This window comes from Trichechus manatus, unplaced genomic scaffold, assembly GCF_000243295.1.
Source record: "Trichechus manatus latirostris isolate Lorelei unplaced genomic scaffold, TriManLat1.0 scaffold00073, whole genome shotgun sequence".
Lineage (NCBI taxonomy): Eukaryota > Metazoa > Chordata > Mammalia > Sirenia > Trichechidae > Trichechus > Trichechus manatus.
The window spans coordinates 3,074,319-3,088,186 of NW_004444009.1; positions in this window are offsets into that span (position 1 = coordinate 3,074,319).

The following is a 13,868-nucleotide window of genomic DNA, read 5'->3' on the forward strand; positions in this document are numbered from 1 at the left end:
GTAATTTTCTTTTTTTGTGGTGTCTTTACCTGGTTTTGGTATCAGGGTTATGCTGGCTTCATAGAATGAGTTTGGGAGTAGTCCATCCTTTTCTATGCTCTGAAATACCTTTAGTAGTAGTGGTGTTATCTCTTCTCTGAAAGTTTGGTAGAATTCTCCAGTGAAGCCATCAGGGCTTTTTCTGTTGTTGTTGTTGGGAGTTTTTTAATTATGTTTTCAACCTCTTCTTTTGTTATGGGTTTATTTAATTGTTCTACCTCTGTTTGTGTTAGTTTAGGTAGGTAGTGAGTTTCTAAAAATTTGTCCACTTTTGCTAGTTTTTCAAATTTGTTAGAGTACAATTTTTCATAGTATTCTGTTATGATTCTTTTAATTTCGGTTGGGTCTGTTGTGATATTACGCATTTCATTTCTTATATGGGTTATCTGCTTCCTCTACACATGGAAAGAAATAATTTTTGATGGTTACAAGGGAGAGGAGGGATGGGTAGGAAAAAACTTTTAAATAGACAATAGATAAACGGTAACTTTGGTGAAGAATAAGACAGTACACAATACTGGGGAAGCCAGTACAACTTGAAGAAGGCAAGGTCATGGAAGTCCATAGACAGGTCCAAACTCCCTGAGGGGCCAAGTTACTGGTCTGAGGGCTGTGGGGACCATGGTCTCAGGGAACATCTAGCTCAACTGGCATAACAGAGTTTATAAAGAAAATGTTCTACATTCGACTTTGGTGAATAGAGTCTGGGGTCTTGAAAGCTTTTGAATGGCCATCTAAGGTACTCCACTGGTGTCACCCTGTTTGGAGCAAGGGAGAATGCAGAAAACCAAAGACACAAAGGAAAGATTAGTCCAAAGAACTAATGAACCACAACTACTACAGCCTCCACCAGACCGAGTTGAACACAACTAGATGGTGCCCAGCTATCACCACTGACTGCTCTGACAGGGATCACAATAGAGGGTCCCGGACAGAGCTGGAGAAAAATGAGAAAAATGTAGAACAAAATTCTAACTCAAAAAAAAAAAACAAAAACCAGATTTACTGGTCTGACAGAGATTGGAGAAACACTGAGAGTATGGCCCCCAGATACCGTCTTAGCTCGGTAATGAACTCAGCCCTGAGGTTCACCCTTCAGCCAAAGATTAGACAGGCCCATAAAACAAAGCAAGACTAAATGGGCACACCACCCCAGGGGCAAGGACGAGAAGAAGGAGGGGACAGGAAAGCTGGTAATGGGAAACCCAAGGTCAAGAGGAGGAAAGTGTTGACTTGCCGTAGGACTGGCAGCCAATGTCACAAAACAATGTGTGCATTAATTGATTAATGAGAAACTAATTTGCTCTGTAAACCTTCATCTAAAGGACAATTTAAAAAAAGGAGGGGTATTGGATTTTTATCAAATGCTTTTACCTTAAGGTTTTCAATGGCTGAATTTTTTGAAATAGATCACCAGGCCTTTCTTCTGAGGCACCTCTGGGTGGACTTGAACCTCCAACCTTTCCATTAGCATCTGAGCATGTTAACCATTTGCACCACCCAGAGACTCCCAGGCATTATGCTAGTCAAATTCAAATGTACAAATTTACTAATCCTATTCACAACCTCTCTAGAAGATTCAATCCCATGCTTCTAGAAAATGACTCTTCAAAAATTTGTCTTGTCATTACTAGCTTACTGATGAGAAAACTGTGGCTTAGAGAAGTTAAATGGTTTGCCCAAGACCACACAGCAAATAAGTGACAAAAGGCATCCCAGTCCTCTGGCCCTAATTTCAATGCCCTTTCCATTTCTCCACCACTGGCAAGTGTGCCTTCTACTCAGAATTCACACTGGAAATAAATTCAGTGCGTTGGAAAGTGGCATTGTGGTGTCTGCCATCATTTTATTCTTATGGGTCAACATGACTCATCTTCCAAAGGTGATGCTGCTTTCCTACCCAGGCACTGACTATGGTAGCTGCCACCTGGGTTTCAGCCATGATATCCAAACACTCTGGAATGCCTTAGGCCTGTGTAACTGAGACATGGAGAATATTTAACACATTCTCTTAATGATATGGCTTTCCATTCACAAAAATAGAACTTTTATTAGTAATAACACAAAAGATTTACTTTCATTAGCATAGGTTAACATTTAAAAGACTAGTAAATAAAATTTGGAGCAAAACTTTTTTTCAAAATCAAGTTAAAAATAGAAATGAGTTAACCTCTTATAGTTATGCTTTTCCTTTTTCCCTGCACTACTTTAAAAGGCAATGCTTAACAATTCTTTTCTCCTATAGTATGAAGGTGATAATGTATTCATCTCCCAGACACTTAAAATCCACTTTTCCTCTAAGGAAATATGTAAAGTGTCACTGCTTTTTTGCTAATCCCAAGAAAGATTGTTCTTTGCTTTTCTGTCCACTCCTTTCTGGTTTATGTAAAAACAAACAAACAAAACAAAAAAAAACACCAAAGAAACAAAACAAAAACCTTTGTTTTGTTGTTATTATTAAAAGTGGAACAAAAAAATCCCAGCCTATAACCAGATTTAATTTTTTAAATAAATAGAAATAAAGTATTATGTGGTTTTTAGAGACAGTATATCACTATAAGATTTATTCACAGGTATTCAGACCATCTAAAATACTCAGCCTAAAACTTCCATTCATGTTTTTCAAATATCCCTGCTCCAGCAATCTTGGATGAGTGATTGATTCTAAAACATTACTTAGCCATCTATGCAAAACAATGGCCGCAGGACCAAACTGGCAAGAAGGACCTATAGACCAAAGAATTACACTGAAATCAATAGAGTGTGGTAGGCGGCACCCAGATGGATCACCTAGAGAAGTGATAAAAGATAAACCAATCGGTCAATCATTCAGCAGCTATTTACTGAATGTGTGCTGTTTTGGTCAAAGGTGTTTGACTGTAGGGCCTAGCTAGTTTAAATAAAGGAGTTTGTTGTAAGCACATCAAGATCTTTCATGAACTGGAGCTGGGAACTGGGAGGTCACAAGGGGCTGAGACAGCTCTTCTTCCGCCTCAGTCTCTCTGAGCCACAGGGTCCCTAATCTTTGATTCTGTTGTGCAGCTCCATTCTCCTCCCAGGACATCACATTCTCGAGCCTACCTCTGAATTTGACTTGCCATGCCATGGACTCAGGCCCTGACTACTTGTCCTTTCAGCCTGGTTCCCACAGATGATTGGCTCAGGCAGTCATCATCCCAACTAACATTTCCGAAGGAGGAATCTGCCTGGTCAAGCTTGGATCAGGCTCAGAGGAATCAGCTGTGGTCAGGCTGTCACATGTTATAAGCATGGCCATCTCAGTTTGGCCCCTCATCAAAGACAGTAAGTTGGGGTAGTTACCAGAGAAAATAAATGCAAACAAGGCACTAACCCCAAAGCCTGTTTCATTTAAGCACCAAACTATGTGCTCTACAGTGTAGGGTGGTAGAACAAAGCACGGGTATGAGAGTCAGAGTGTACATGTCATTCAAATCCAAGTTCCACCACTTAGTAATTACTTGGCACTGGACAAGTTAACACTCTGTTTTTATTTCCTAATCTGTAGAATGGGGACAATAACTACCTCAAACTGGACTGTGAAGCTTAAATGAGACAATGTTTGTCAAGTGTTTGGTACAGGAAAGTGCTTAGTTAGTATTAGTTTCCTTTTACTCTTGTATACAAGGTGTCTTAGGCTGGGTTCTCAAGAGAAACAAAACCAGTGAAGTGTATATACATATATACACATATGTATATATATCTAGAGAAAGAGAGAGATTGATATCAAGGAAATGGCTCTCGCAGTTGTAGAGGCTGGCAAGTCCCAAGTCTGTGGGTCAGGTGTCAGGCTAGAGGTTTCTCTGGACTCACTTAGCTGCAGTGGCTGATGAACCCAAGATCAGCAAGTCAGATGGTAGGCTGCTGGTTCAAGTCCCAAGACTCAGAGATCAGATGATGACGAGCTGAATGCAGGATTGCCAGCGAGCTTTGCCAGAAAGTCCACATATATTGGATGCAGGCCACACCCCCAAGGAAACTCCCCTTCAACTGACTGGCTGCTCATAGCAAATCCCATCATGGAGGTGATTACATCATTATACAACTGCCAAACTACATCATAACTGCCAGACCACTGAGAATCATGGCCCAGCCATGTAGACACACAACCTTGACCATCGCCCAAGGCTATATATCTAATTTAGAAGTATCATATCAAATAAGGGTTTTCATGACATGTAGAAAACAAGTCATTAGCATTTGGATTGCTGAATACCAAGAATTTTCTACAACATAAAGAGAGTGTATTAAACAAACAGGCACTATTTCAGCAACTATCTTTTTGGCATCAAGTAGTAATATTAGTAATTAACATTTGCACAGTGCTTTACTGCAAACAAACTATTTTTCATAAGTATTGTCTCCTTCAGTTCTCAAAACAACTCTGTGAGATTGATACACGTATAAGTCTCCTTTACAGCTAAAGAAAATGAATATAAATTAAATAAAATACCCAAGGTCACATGGCTTGTAATTGGATGTGGGGGTCAATTATGGAATGCAAAGTCCAGTGCAGAAAGGTTGTCAGGCTCTGCAGCTCACCACCCTAGATCTCCAACCATGCCAGAAGGGAAATGGTGCTCTGACTAGGTGACAACTTCAGATCATTCCTTCAACATGGCCCAAGGCCCCGGAAGAACAAGTGATAATAAACCAGGCAAAACAAAACACTTGTGAACTGGGCCTTGGTATCCAAAGTCTGGCCGTTATATCATCCTGTAGTCACCCTACTGGTAATTTATGAGAAACAGATAGGATAGTGGCTAAGAGCAGGAACTCAGCCCAGCCTTTGTGAGTTCAGAATTGTTTAACTTGTCTGTGCCCCAGTTTCCTCATCTATAAAAAAGGAATAAAACTTGTACCTACTTCATCAGGTTGATGTGAGGATTAAATGAGTTAAAACATTGGAAGAGCCTGAATCAGTGCCTGGCACACGGAGTAAAGGTTTGCTTATTATTGTCATTGTTATTGCTGTTAATGATAGAGCAACATGGAACTTTCAGGAGATGAATGCAAAAACTTTGCCAGCATCAACCAAACTCTAGACCAAAGTCATTTTGTTTTACTGACCTTGATTTAATGACCAGATGCAAACACTGAAATCATTCTTCTCCTCAATTTTGCTCTTGAGTGAATTTGAGGCCTCAGAAGTGGTTTGAGAAATATTCCAAGTCTCTGATGGGTCTTCTGGATTGGGCAAAGCATAAGATTAAAGAGGAAAACTCCCTCCTTTCTTTTCCATTCATTCCCCACTCTGTACTGCTGCTGCAGGCCATCCCATTAACGTCTCATGAGCAGCTGTGCCTTCCTGATTGTGGGTGCCCTCTTTCTCTCCCTGCCAATCATATTCTACACACACTTGGGTCTTTTATGTCTTTCCCAATGACCGTGAGCCTCATTTATCATTCATTCCTCTGAATCCTTATACTCATCATCTGACCCATGAAAGTTATTGTTTTGGGCTATATGTTTCCCTGTCATTTCATGCATATTAATCTTGTTTTTCAGAGAACAATGAACTCAGTAAAGGCAGGGAGACTTCTAGCACACAAGGTTGAACCATGCTCTGAATTCCTGCTGACCACTGTATAAGGAGGTGTATGATTTCACTCTGGTATTTCTTTGTCTCTTAAGGAAAAATTTTAAGGCCACATCCTTGAAAACCCTATGGAGCAGTTCTACTCTGCACTCATGGGGTCGGCAGCTAACAGCAACAAAAACAATGGTATGAGTTGAGAGAATCAAGTCATTTATTACAAAAGATCTTAAAAGAAAATGTAGAGTAAAGCATACCAGGTATTGTTCAAATATATATTTTTAAAAAGTATTTCCTAGGCTCTAATTTAACAGGAGCCCTGGTGGTGCAATGGTTAAAGTGCTTGGCTGCTAACCGAAAGGCTGGTGGTTTCAACTCACCAGCCACTCCTCAGAAGAAAGATGTGGCAGTCTGCTTCTGTAAAGATTACAGGCTTGGAAACCTTACGGGGCAGTTCTACTCTGTCCTACAGGGTCACTATGAGTTGGAGTTGACTTGATGGCAATGGGTTTGGTTTTGGCTGATTTTAAAATATTCTTCTGCTTTAATAGAGGAATCTGCTCCTTTTGACATACATCCTAGAAAGGAAGAGTTCTTTCTTCCCAGGTATCTGGGAGCCTAGCCCCACCCAGTTCTGAAGCCAGTCTCAGGCCAGTATTATTGCTATACCACCATATCTGGTATTGAGCCTGACAAGCCATAGCTATCCTTATTTCCCATCAGACAGCCTAATTTGTATGATTGGACTTCAGCCTCAGATTCCCATTGAGTACTTCCCTGTGGAGCTGGAACTTTTCTCTGAGCCCCAGCCTACTTAGCCAGGGTCCTGGCAGCCTGTCTGAGTCTTGTCAGTCTCCCTCCCATGACAGAGGAGCAGGGGGAGGCTCGCTTTATCCCAGGTACTGCCAAACAAAAAGCCTCAGCTTGCAGTGCTCTTATGGGACAAGGTTAGGTGTGCTCAAGTTTAAGGCCAAGATCAAAGTTAACTCACTGCAGGGAAATGCTTACAATGGAATAGTAACCCATAGCCACAACTCTATCACCAGGCCTAACTTTGTGTTACTATCCAGTACTGATTGCTGCCATATTGACTCATTATATTGGGCCTTCTTGGATTCCAATAGCTTTATTCAAGTCTGAATACATTAGCCTCTTTGGGCTCTGATCATTGGGCCACTGGACATCTTCCTAGAAAATGAGTTCCCAAGCCAGCCCCAACTCAGCTTCCTGTCTTTTGCTTCTAGTCCCTTTAATAGTCTCTGCACAGCTTAGTGCCATTTCCTCTCAGCCTGGACTTTCTGGAGTTTTCCTTCATGACAGAAAACACACCAAACCTTGCTATATTATCTAGAGGTCCAGTTTTAGTACAACACCAAATTTAGAGACCCCTGAGTTCTAGGAGCTGCCTGCCACTTGCTCATCCAAACAGGATTCCCTGGTATCATTCTCCAGCCCTCGTTCCCCTAACTCTGTCTTTTCCGACTAAGAAGGTTTTTATTTCACGTGCCTGTTTGCCAAAACTCATATAAATCAGAGTGTGCACTTTGCAAGACCTAGATTTGATTAATTCTTAAAAATTTAGAGGCTGCATGAGTACAGTTTGAGATTAAGTGTGCAAAGATGTTTAGGAGCAGCCTTCCCACCAGACTTTAGATTGAGATGGATGAGGAGCAATACTGGGTTTGAGCTGCCCGTAATTGAAAAAGCATGTGCCCAAAATACCATATTTATCCTGCATTTCTATGAAAGCCATAACTCTAAGGCCTCCAATTAGAATCTCAATAAAGTGTATGTCTTCAACTTATACAGGGTCTCAGATACTCTCAACTTTTATATTTACAGGATGGGTATGAGAATGCAGACAATGAAGTGTATTGAGGGAGATGAGGAGGGTCAACTTCCTAAAGGAAATCGGCCCCTAGGCTTCTCTGGGAAAGCAGCATAAAAGTATAGAAGAGTAGCATTTGTGAGTGAGTCAACAATGGGAGGGCAACTGCGAGTCCCAACAACGCAATCTGCTAACCCACGGAAGCTGTGCCCAGAGCAGCCACAACAGTCCTTTCAGAAGGCATCTAGGGCACAGTGAGAACTGTCCCTTGCACAATTCTGGGGTCTCCATTCACACCATATGTTATGGAATGAATTTTGTCCCCCCCAAAATGTGTGGCAACTTGGCTGGGCCGTGATTACTAGTATTGTGTGATTGTCCACCATTTTGTGATCTGATGTGATTTTCCTATATGTTGTAAATCTTACTTCTATGACGTTAATGAGGTGGGATTAGCAGCAGTTATGTTAATGAGGCAGGACTCCATCTACAAGATTGGGTTGTGTTTTAAGTCAATGTCTTTTGACATATAAAAGAGAGAGGCGAGTTGAGAGACATGGGGACTTCATACCACCAAGAAAGAAGCACCGGAGCATAGTGCGTCCTTTGGACCCAGGGTTCCTGCACTGAGAATCTCCTTGACTGGAAGACTGATGACAAGGACCTTCCGCCAGAGACAACAGAGAGAGAAAGACTTCCCCTGGAGCTGGCACTCTGAATTTGGACTTCTAGCCTCCTAAACTGTGAGAGAATAAATTTCGCTTTGTTAAAGCCATCTACTTGTGATATTTCTGTTATACAGCACCACTAGATAACTAAGACACCATATTCTATGTAAATGATTGTGGTCCCTGGGGTTGGGCAACATGGTGATTGTGAGCAGGAGAAAGCACAGGAGAGACCAAATGTGTGTCCCTGGGGCAGGACCACAGGTCATCTAGCCCTCTCTAAGCCTTGAAATTGTCAGCCATCAGAGAACTTCAAAAGCGAAACGGAAGGATGGCATCCTTATGAGCACTCAGCAAATGCCGAGCACCTGCTTTGTGCAAAGTCTTGTTCATGGTGCTGTAAGGAGAGAAAATAAATATGAGAAATATTTGCTGATCTAGAAGAGCATATGGGGATGGGATGCAACATTTTATTTGGCCTTGACTCTGCTGCTTGATTATGTCTTAACGTGCCAACACATAATCTGCTATATACTCCCTGAGCACCAATCCCTGTCCTTCTCGATTTCATCCATCCCTGTATCCTTAGCTCCTTTTGTTTTAAGTGACATAATGCAGACCACAAAATATAAACAACTGTAGATTAGACCTTGTAGTTAGAGCCTCTCCAGAAATTTATCTTTCTTCTTTGCTCCCTTTGGAATACTTAAATGTTGACATTTAGAATTTCTACTAGTGTTCTGTGTGTATGTGCATGTATTCATGCCCATTATCCAGACACAAATAAATTCACAGAGGACATTCCTAGTTAAGAACAGACCCAGGACTATAAAACCAACTTTCAATGTGAATCATAAATTAAACTTAAGTATTATAAAGTTGGCAAGGACCTGAACATGAGGTTTTATTTTTATCGTAGGTCTGTTGAGTTTGAATAAGTGTCATGCATAGTAGCTAAGAGTTCTGTTTTAGAAAAAGAAGGCAGGGCTGATTTTCTTTGATTATTTTTTTGGAGGTATAAAGAGTGACCTATCAATTAACGCTGTATTCTGATAATTCATTGAGAGTTTGTAGAGTTGGTAACATTAAGAACTAAGGGGCAAACGACTAGACACCTGATCCAGTGTGAAGCTCAAGAGAGAGCCATGGTTCATAAGTAGCAGCAGAGTTTGCAAAGTGCAGCATCCCAGGCTGCCTGAAATTCTGAGTGAAGAGGTCTAGGGGTGACTTTGCTATAGGTGGTCAGGGGAGCATACTGAAAAGATGCTTGGCTCAAACCTGCTGACCAATCGTGCATCTACATGAACAGCACATGGGCATTCATTTGACAATTCTTGCAACTTATCTGTTGGTTTACACGTTTTATAAAATAAAAAGTCAAACAAAAATAAAACAAAACAAAAACCCACCCTCTCATTATGTACCTAATTCTGAAAACACCCTCACATCTCAGACACACAAGCAAAAAGGGTGTGGAACGCTCCTCTAGTCCCCAATTCTTGGCTCAATCTGGGTCTATGCTGGCATTGAAATTCTTCTACACTTGTTGAGAAACCACATAGGAGATGATTGGTCAGAAGTTTGGCCACTTCATAGCAGACCAAGTGACAGTCTGAAAGCATACGCCCAGGGGTCCTTTTGTCCTGGACCCGTCAGAGGACAGAAGAGGGACCCTACTAGATCCACAGGTGTAGCTACCCTCCATGTTATCGGGATGCATTTTCCCCACGGGTAAGTAGCCGCTGTCAGAAATTCCTTACTAGGAGCTAAGAACTCAAACATATGTGACTGATTAGAGCTAATATCTCATTTCTAATTCCACCGATTCCTTGAAAAGAGTAACTCTCAAAGACTATGGCTATTCTTAGCAATTTCAACTCTCCTCCCCTCCCCCACCATGATCACTACCTCTGAGCCTGGAGAAGGTGGCCAGCAGGGAATCTTGTCAGATGTGGGTGCAGTGAGCTTGGGCAGAGAGGATTCCTGCTCCTGCCCAACTGTCAGTGGGCACAGTCTCCAAAGCACACGCCTGTGGTCAGAGCAACACAGACCCACAGTGGATCTCTCCCACCTCCAGCCGTTTTTCCCATTCCCAAGCCAAGGCTGCGGCAGAGCCACCATTAATAATGAGAAGACTCCTTTCTGGGCCCAAGAACTCTCAAACTTTGGCATCCAAAGCATGTTCATTCTCCTGTAGTCCTTTAATCTTCCTGTGGTTTGGTAGGAAAGCCTCTCTATGGCCTTCCTTTTTGTCACCACAGGAAATAAAGGAAAAGCTTGAGCCCCATCCATCCAAATCAAGGATTTTACTCTTCAGTGTGGATTTTTCAGTGCAGACATCGTAACATCCCTTGCCTGATCCTTGAGCCCTTCAGAACAGAGAGGGGAGAATGGAGCTTGCTTGACTTGCCCATCAGCACTTTAGAGTTGTGTGGGGCTCCACACAACACCTAGCTGGATTTTCCCCATTGTGGCCTCAATGAGTATTAAGCTTAAATGAATTAATCACATGGAACCCCCTCAAAGTTCTTCAGGTATGAAATCCTGTGAGGTAAAAGCCCTGTGGTTTCACAAAATATGTCTCAGACTTGGAACAAATGACCTGATGTCTGGTCCTAACACTGCCATCAAGTAGTTGTGTGATCTCAGACAAATCTCCCAACATCTCTGAGTTTCATTTTCTGCATCAGTAAAAACAAGAGCCTTGAACTGCAATTAATGTTCTCTATGACCTCTCCCAGCTCTGAAGAGGCAAGAATAAAGACTGAGTCTACACTGGTTTTTCTTTAAGTAAAAATTTCCACCAAGTTGTAAAAGGCCACCATATATCTCTGCATTCTGGTCTCCATTCTTCTGGCTTTGAAAACAGACCAAGTTTAATGCAACCTCATGGTTCACATTCATACAACAAAAATAAGGGCCCCCAAAGCCAGCACTGGGGATAAAATGATGATAAATGGAAACTAACTTTATCATCCAAAAATATCCCCCCAAACTCTGAAGAAACATTGATAGTAACTCTCCATCTGCTGAATAAATCAGAACAAGACTGGAGATTTTACCCTACATTGTTTAAGTATGGAGGACAGCCAGTAAAATACTAGAGTTTCATGAAAACTGATCTCTGTAGAACTGACATAAATAAAACATGTCAAAGTTTTAAAGAGGAGAATGAAAATAAAAGCGATAGCAGAAGCGTTTTCTATTTATTATTATCCCCATTGTAAAGCACTCTTGTCGAATGAACACAAGATTAAGAATCAAGATGCTTGGCTTCTAATCCAGTCTCTACCATTGACTGCACACCTAAACTTAGTAAAATCATTTCACTTTTTTATACAGGCTATCCCACTTGGTGGTTGTGAGGATTAAAAAAAAAAAAATCACACACACACACACACGTACACACTATGGGGGAAAAAAGTGCCCAAAGCTTAAGATACTATGTGAATAAACTGTATAATTATAAATAATATTAATTGAATAACTCCTCCAGGTACCAGAGTGAAAGGGCTCTTGGAGGCAGCAGCTGCTTTAAGACACCCCCTGCAAGATGACCCAGATGTTGGTACCAGGCTACCAGTGGCCGTTGAGTCTATTCCGACTCATGGCAGTCCCGTATGTGTCAGAGTAGAACAGTGCTCCATAGGGTTTTCAATGGCTGATTTTTCTAAAGTAGATTTTTAGGCCTTTCTTCTGAGGTGCCTGTGGATGGGCTTGAACTCCCATCCTTTCAGTTAGCAGCAGAGCACATAAACATTTTGCACCACCTAGGGATTCCTGGTACGAGGCTACAGCCCAGGATTTCCAGCCCCGAGGGAGCTTCAGGAGATCTGCGCTCAGCCCGGGCTAACCAGTAAGACCTGGAGTGGGGTTGGGGGAGTTGAGAAAGCCCAGTTTAGTCTTTACTGCCAAGATTCCTACAATGCAATTATTAAGGCCCACTGGGTTACCCTCCCCATGCAGAAGTCATAGATCTGTTGGATAAGGCCCAGATGTTAAAAAGCGAGGCTGGTGGTTCTCCTGGCTTCTCTTTCTCCTCAATATAAATACTCTGTGGGGAGAGCCCAGGTCCTCCTGAAGTCATGTTGTGGCCCTGGGTGACTGACGGTCAGCTTGTACTTGGGGTGCGATAGCTCAGTTTGCAGGCTTGTTGGCTTATACGTAGATGCTTGGTGTCTCCAGTGACTATCTGTTATATTTCCTACCCTGAAACAATGTAATAAGTGTAGTCTACAGTCTAAATGACTAATCAGCCATATAGATGGAGCAAAATATCTTCTGAGGCTAAAGTAGGAACAGAAGTAATGATTGTAGTACATAGCTAAAAAATACAAACTGGGATAAGCCCAATAATTTATAGGTATTTCTGCATGTTTACGTAAATGTAGTCAAATGCCAGGATTGCTAGCACGTACCATATAGAAACAAAAAATCATTCTTTTTTGGTGTGGGGTTGGGAACTCTCAGATATTCTGTCTGGGAAAGAACATGAAAATATATGACATAGAGAGTAGAGCATGCAATCTGAGCTAAATATAATAATTTTAGGGAGTTCAAGTACCACAAAAATTAATTTTTTTTCTTTAAATTGTGTTTTCCAACTTTCTCCTCTTCTTTATCCCTCTTCCCCAGATCCTGAGCTTCTGATGCTGATGAAATTTCTGAAGCTGCTGCTGCAGAGACACACAACTGTTATTCTCAGGCTTCTAAGACTGGGGGCGGCGGGGAGTGTCAAAGATCTTTGATTGTGTTTAGCTTTCCAGTATTGACACAGGGTGAAAGACTCCTCAAAGAGAAAGGGAAAGGGGTTGAGCTATCATGCGGTTTGTCAGCCATGAGGTGGTCAACTTCCGCAGATTTTAGGGGGTTGAAAAAAAGATTTGGCTGTCTGAATGAAATAAGTATTTCAAAGAATCACAGAATTATAGCATTAGAAGGAAACTGAAGAATCATATTTCGCAGAAAAACTGTTTCCCCTAAAAGGAAAATTGTCTTGTTTAAAATATGTTCATATCAGAGCCAGGATTTCTGCTTAAAATTGTGTATAGAGAGGAATAATAATGGAAGAGGAAGAGGCAAAGGAGGGAAGATATTGGTTTAGGAGAGACAGAAGGGGCAGGGGAGAGAGAGAAGAAAAATCAAAGGGATTTGAGAAAGAGGAGAGGTCAATCTTGTAAGAAGGTGGAAGACAGAGTAGATGTTGTACAAATATGAAAAAAAATCAAAGTATAAATTTAACAATATCCCACACTTCCCTTTCTTGATATCCTCTGCATAATGAACAGACCCTCCAATTTACCAAATGGAACATCTTGGAAGAATCCAGATTTCTGGGCAATCCTGAGCCCTGGAAAGCCTGCCACCAGTTTCAGTAAATACATCCTAGTCTAATTTGGAGAGTGCAGTTTAATATAAGCAGCTGGAAGAGACCTGAGAGATCATCTTCTCATTTTTTTTCCCCTAAGGCACACCTAAACCATTCCAGAGAGATGAAATTCTCTAGCATTTCTATTCCCAGAAGGAAGCTAACTGCCTTGAAGCATATGGCCTGGCGCCCTCATGTTGTCACAGCTCATAGCTCATCTTTCTTTGTGTCTTGGGCTGCTGATCTGAATATAGAGTTTGCATGAACTTCAAAGGAAATTGGCAGGATAGAGTTGGGGCCTCTCTGCTTTAATCAAGATGAATTCAAAACCCTTGCTTATCAAGTAGAAAACGAAAACCAGCAATGGAGAACTAATTGACAATGGCTAAAAAGGAAATGGCAATCAAAAAT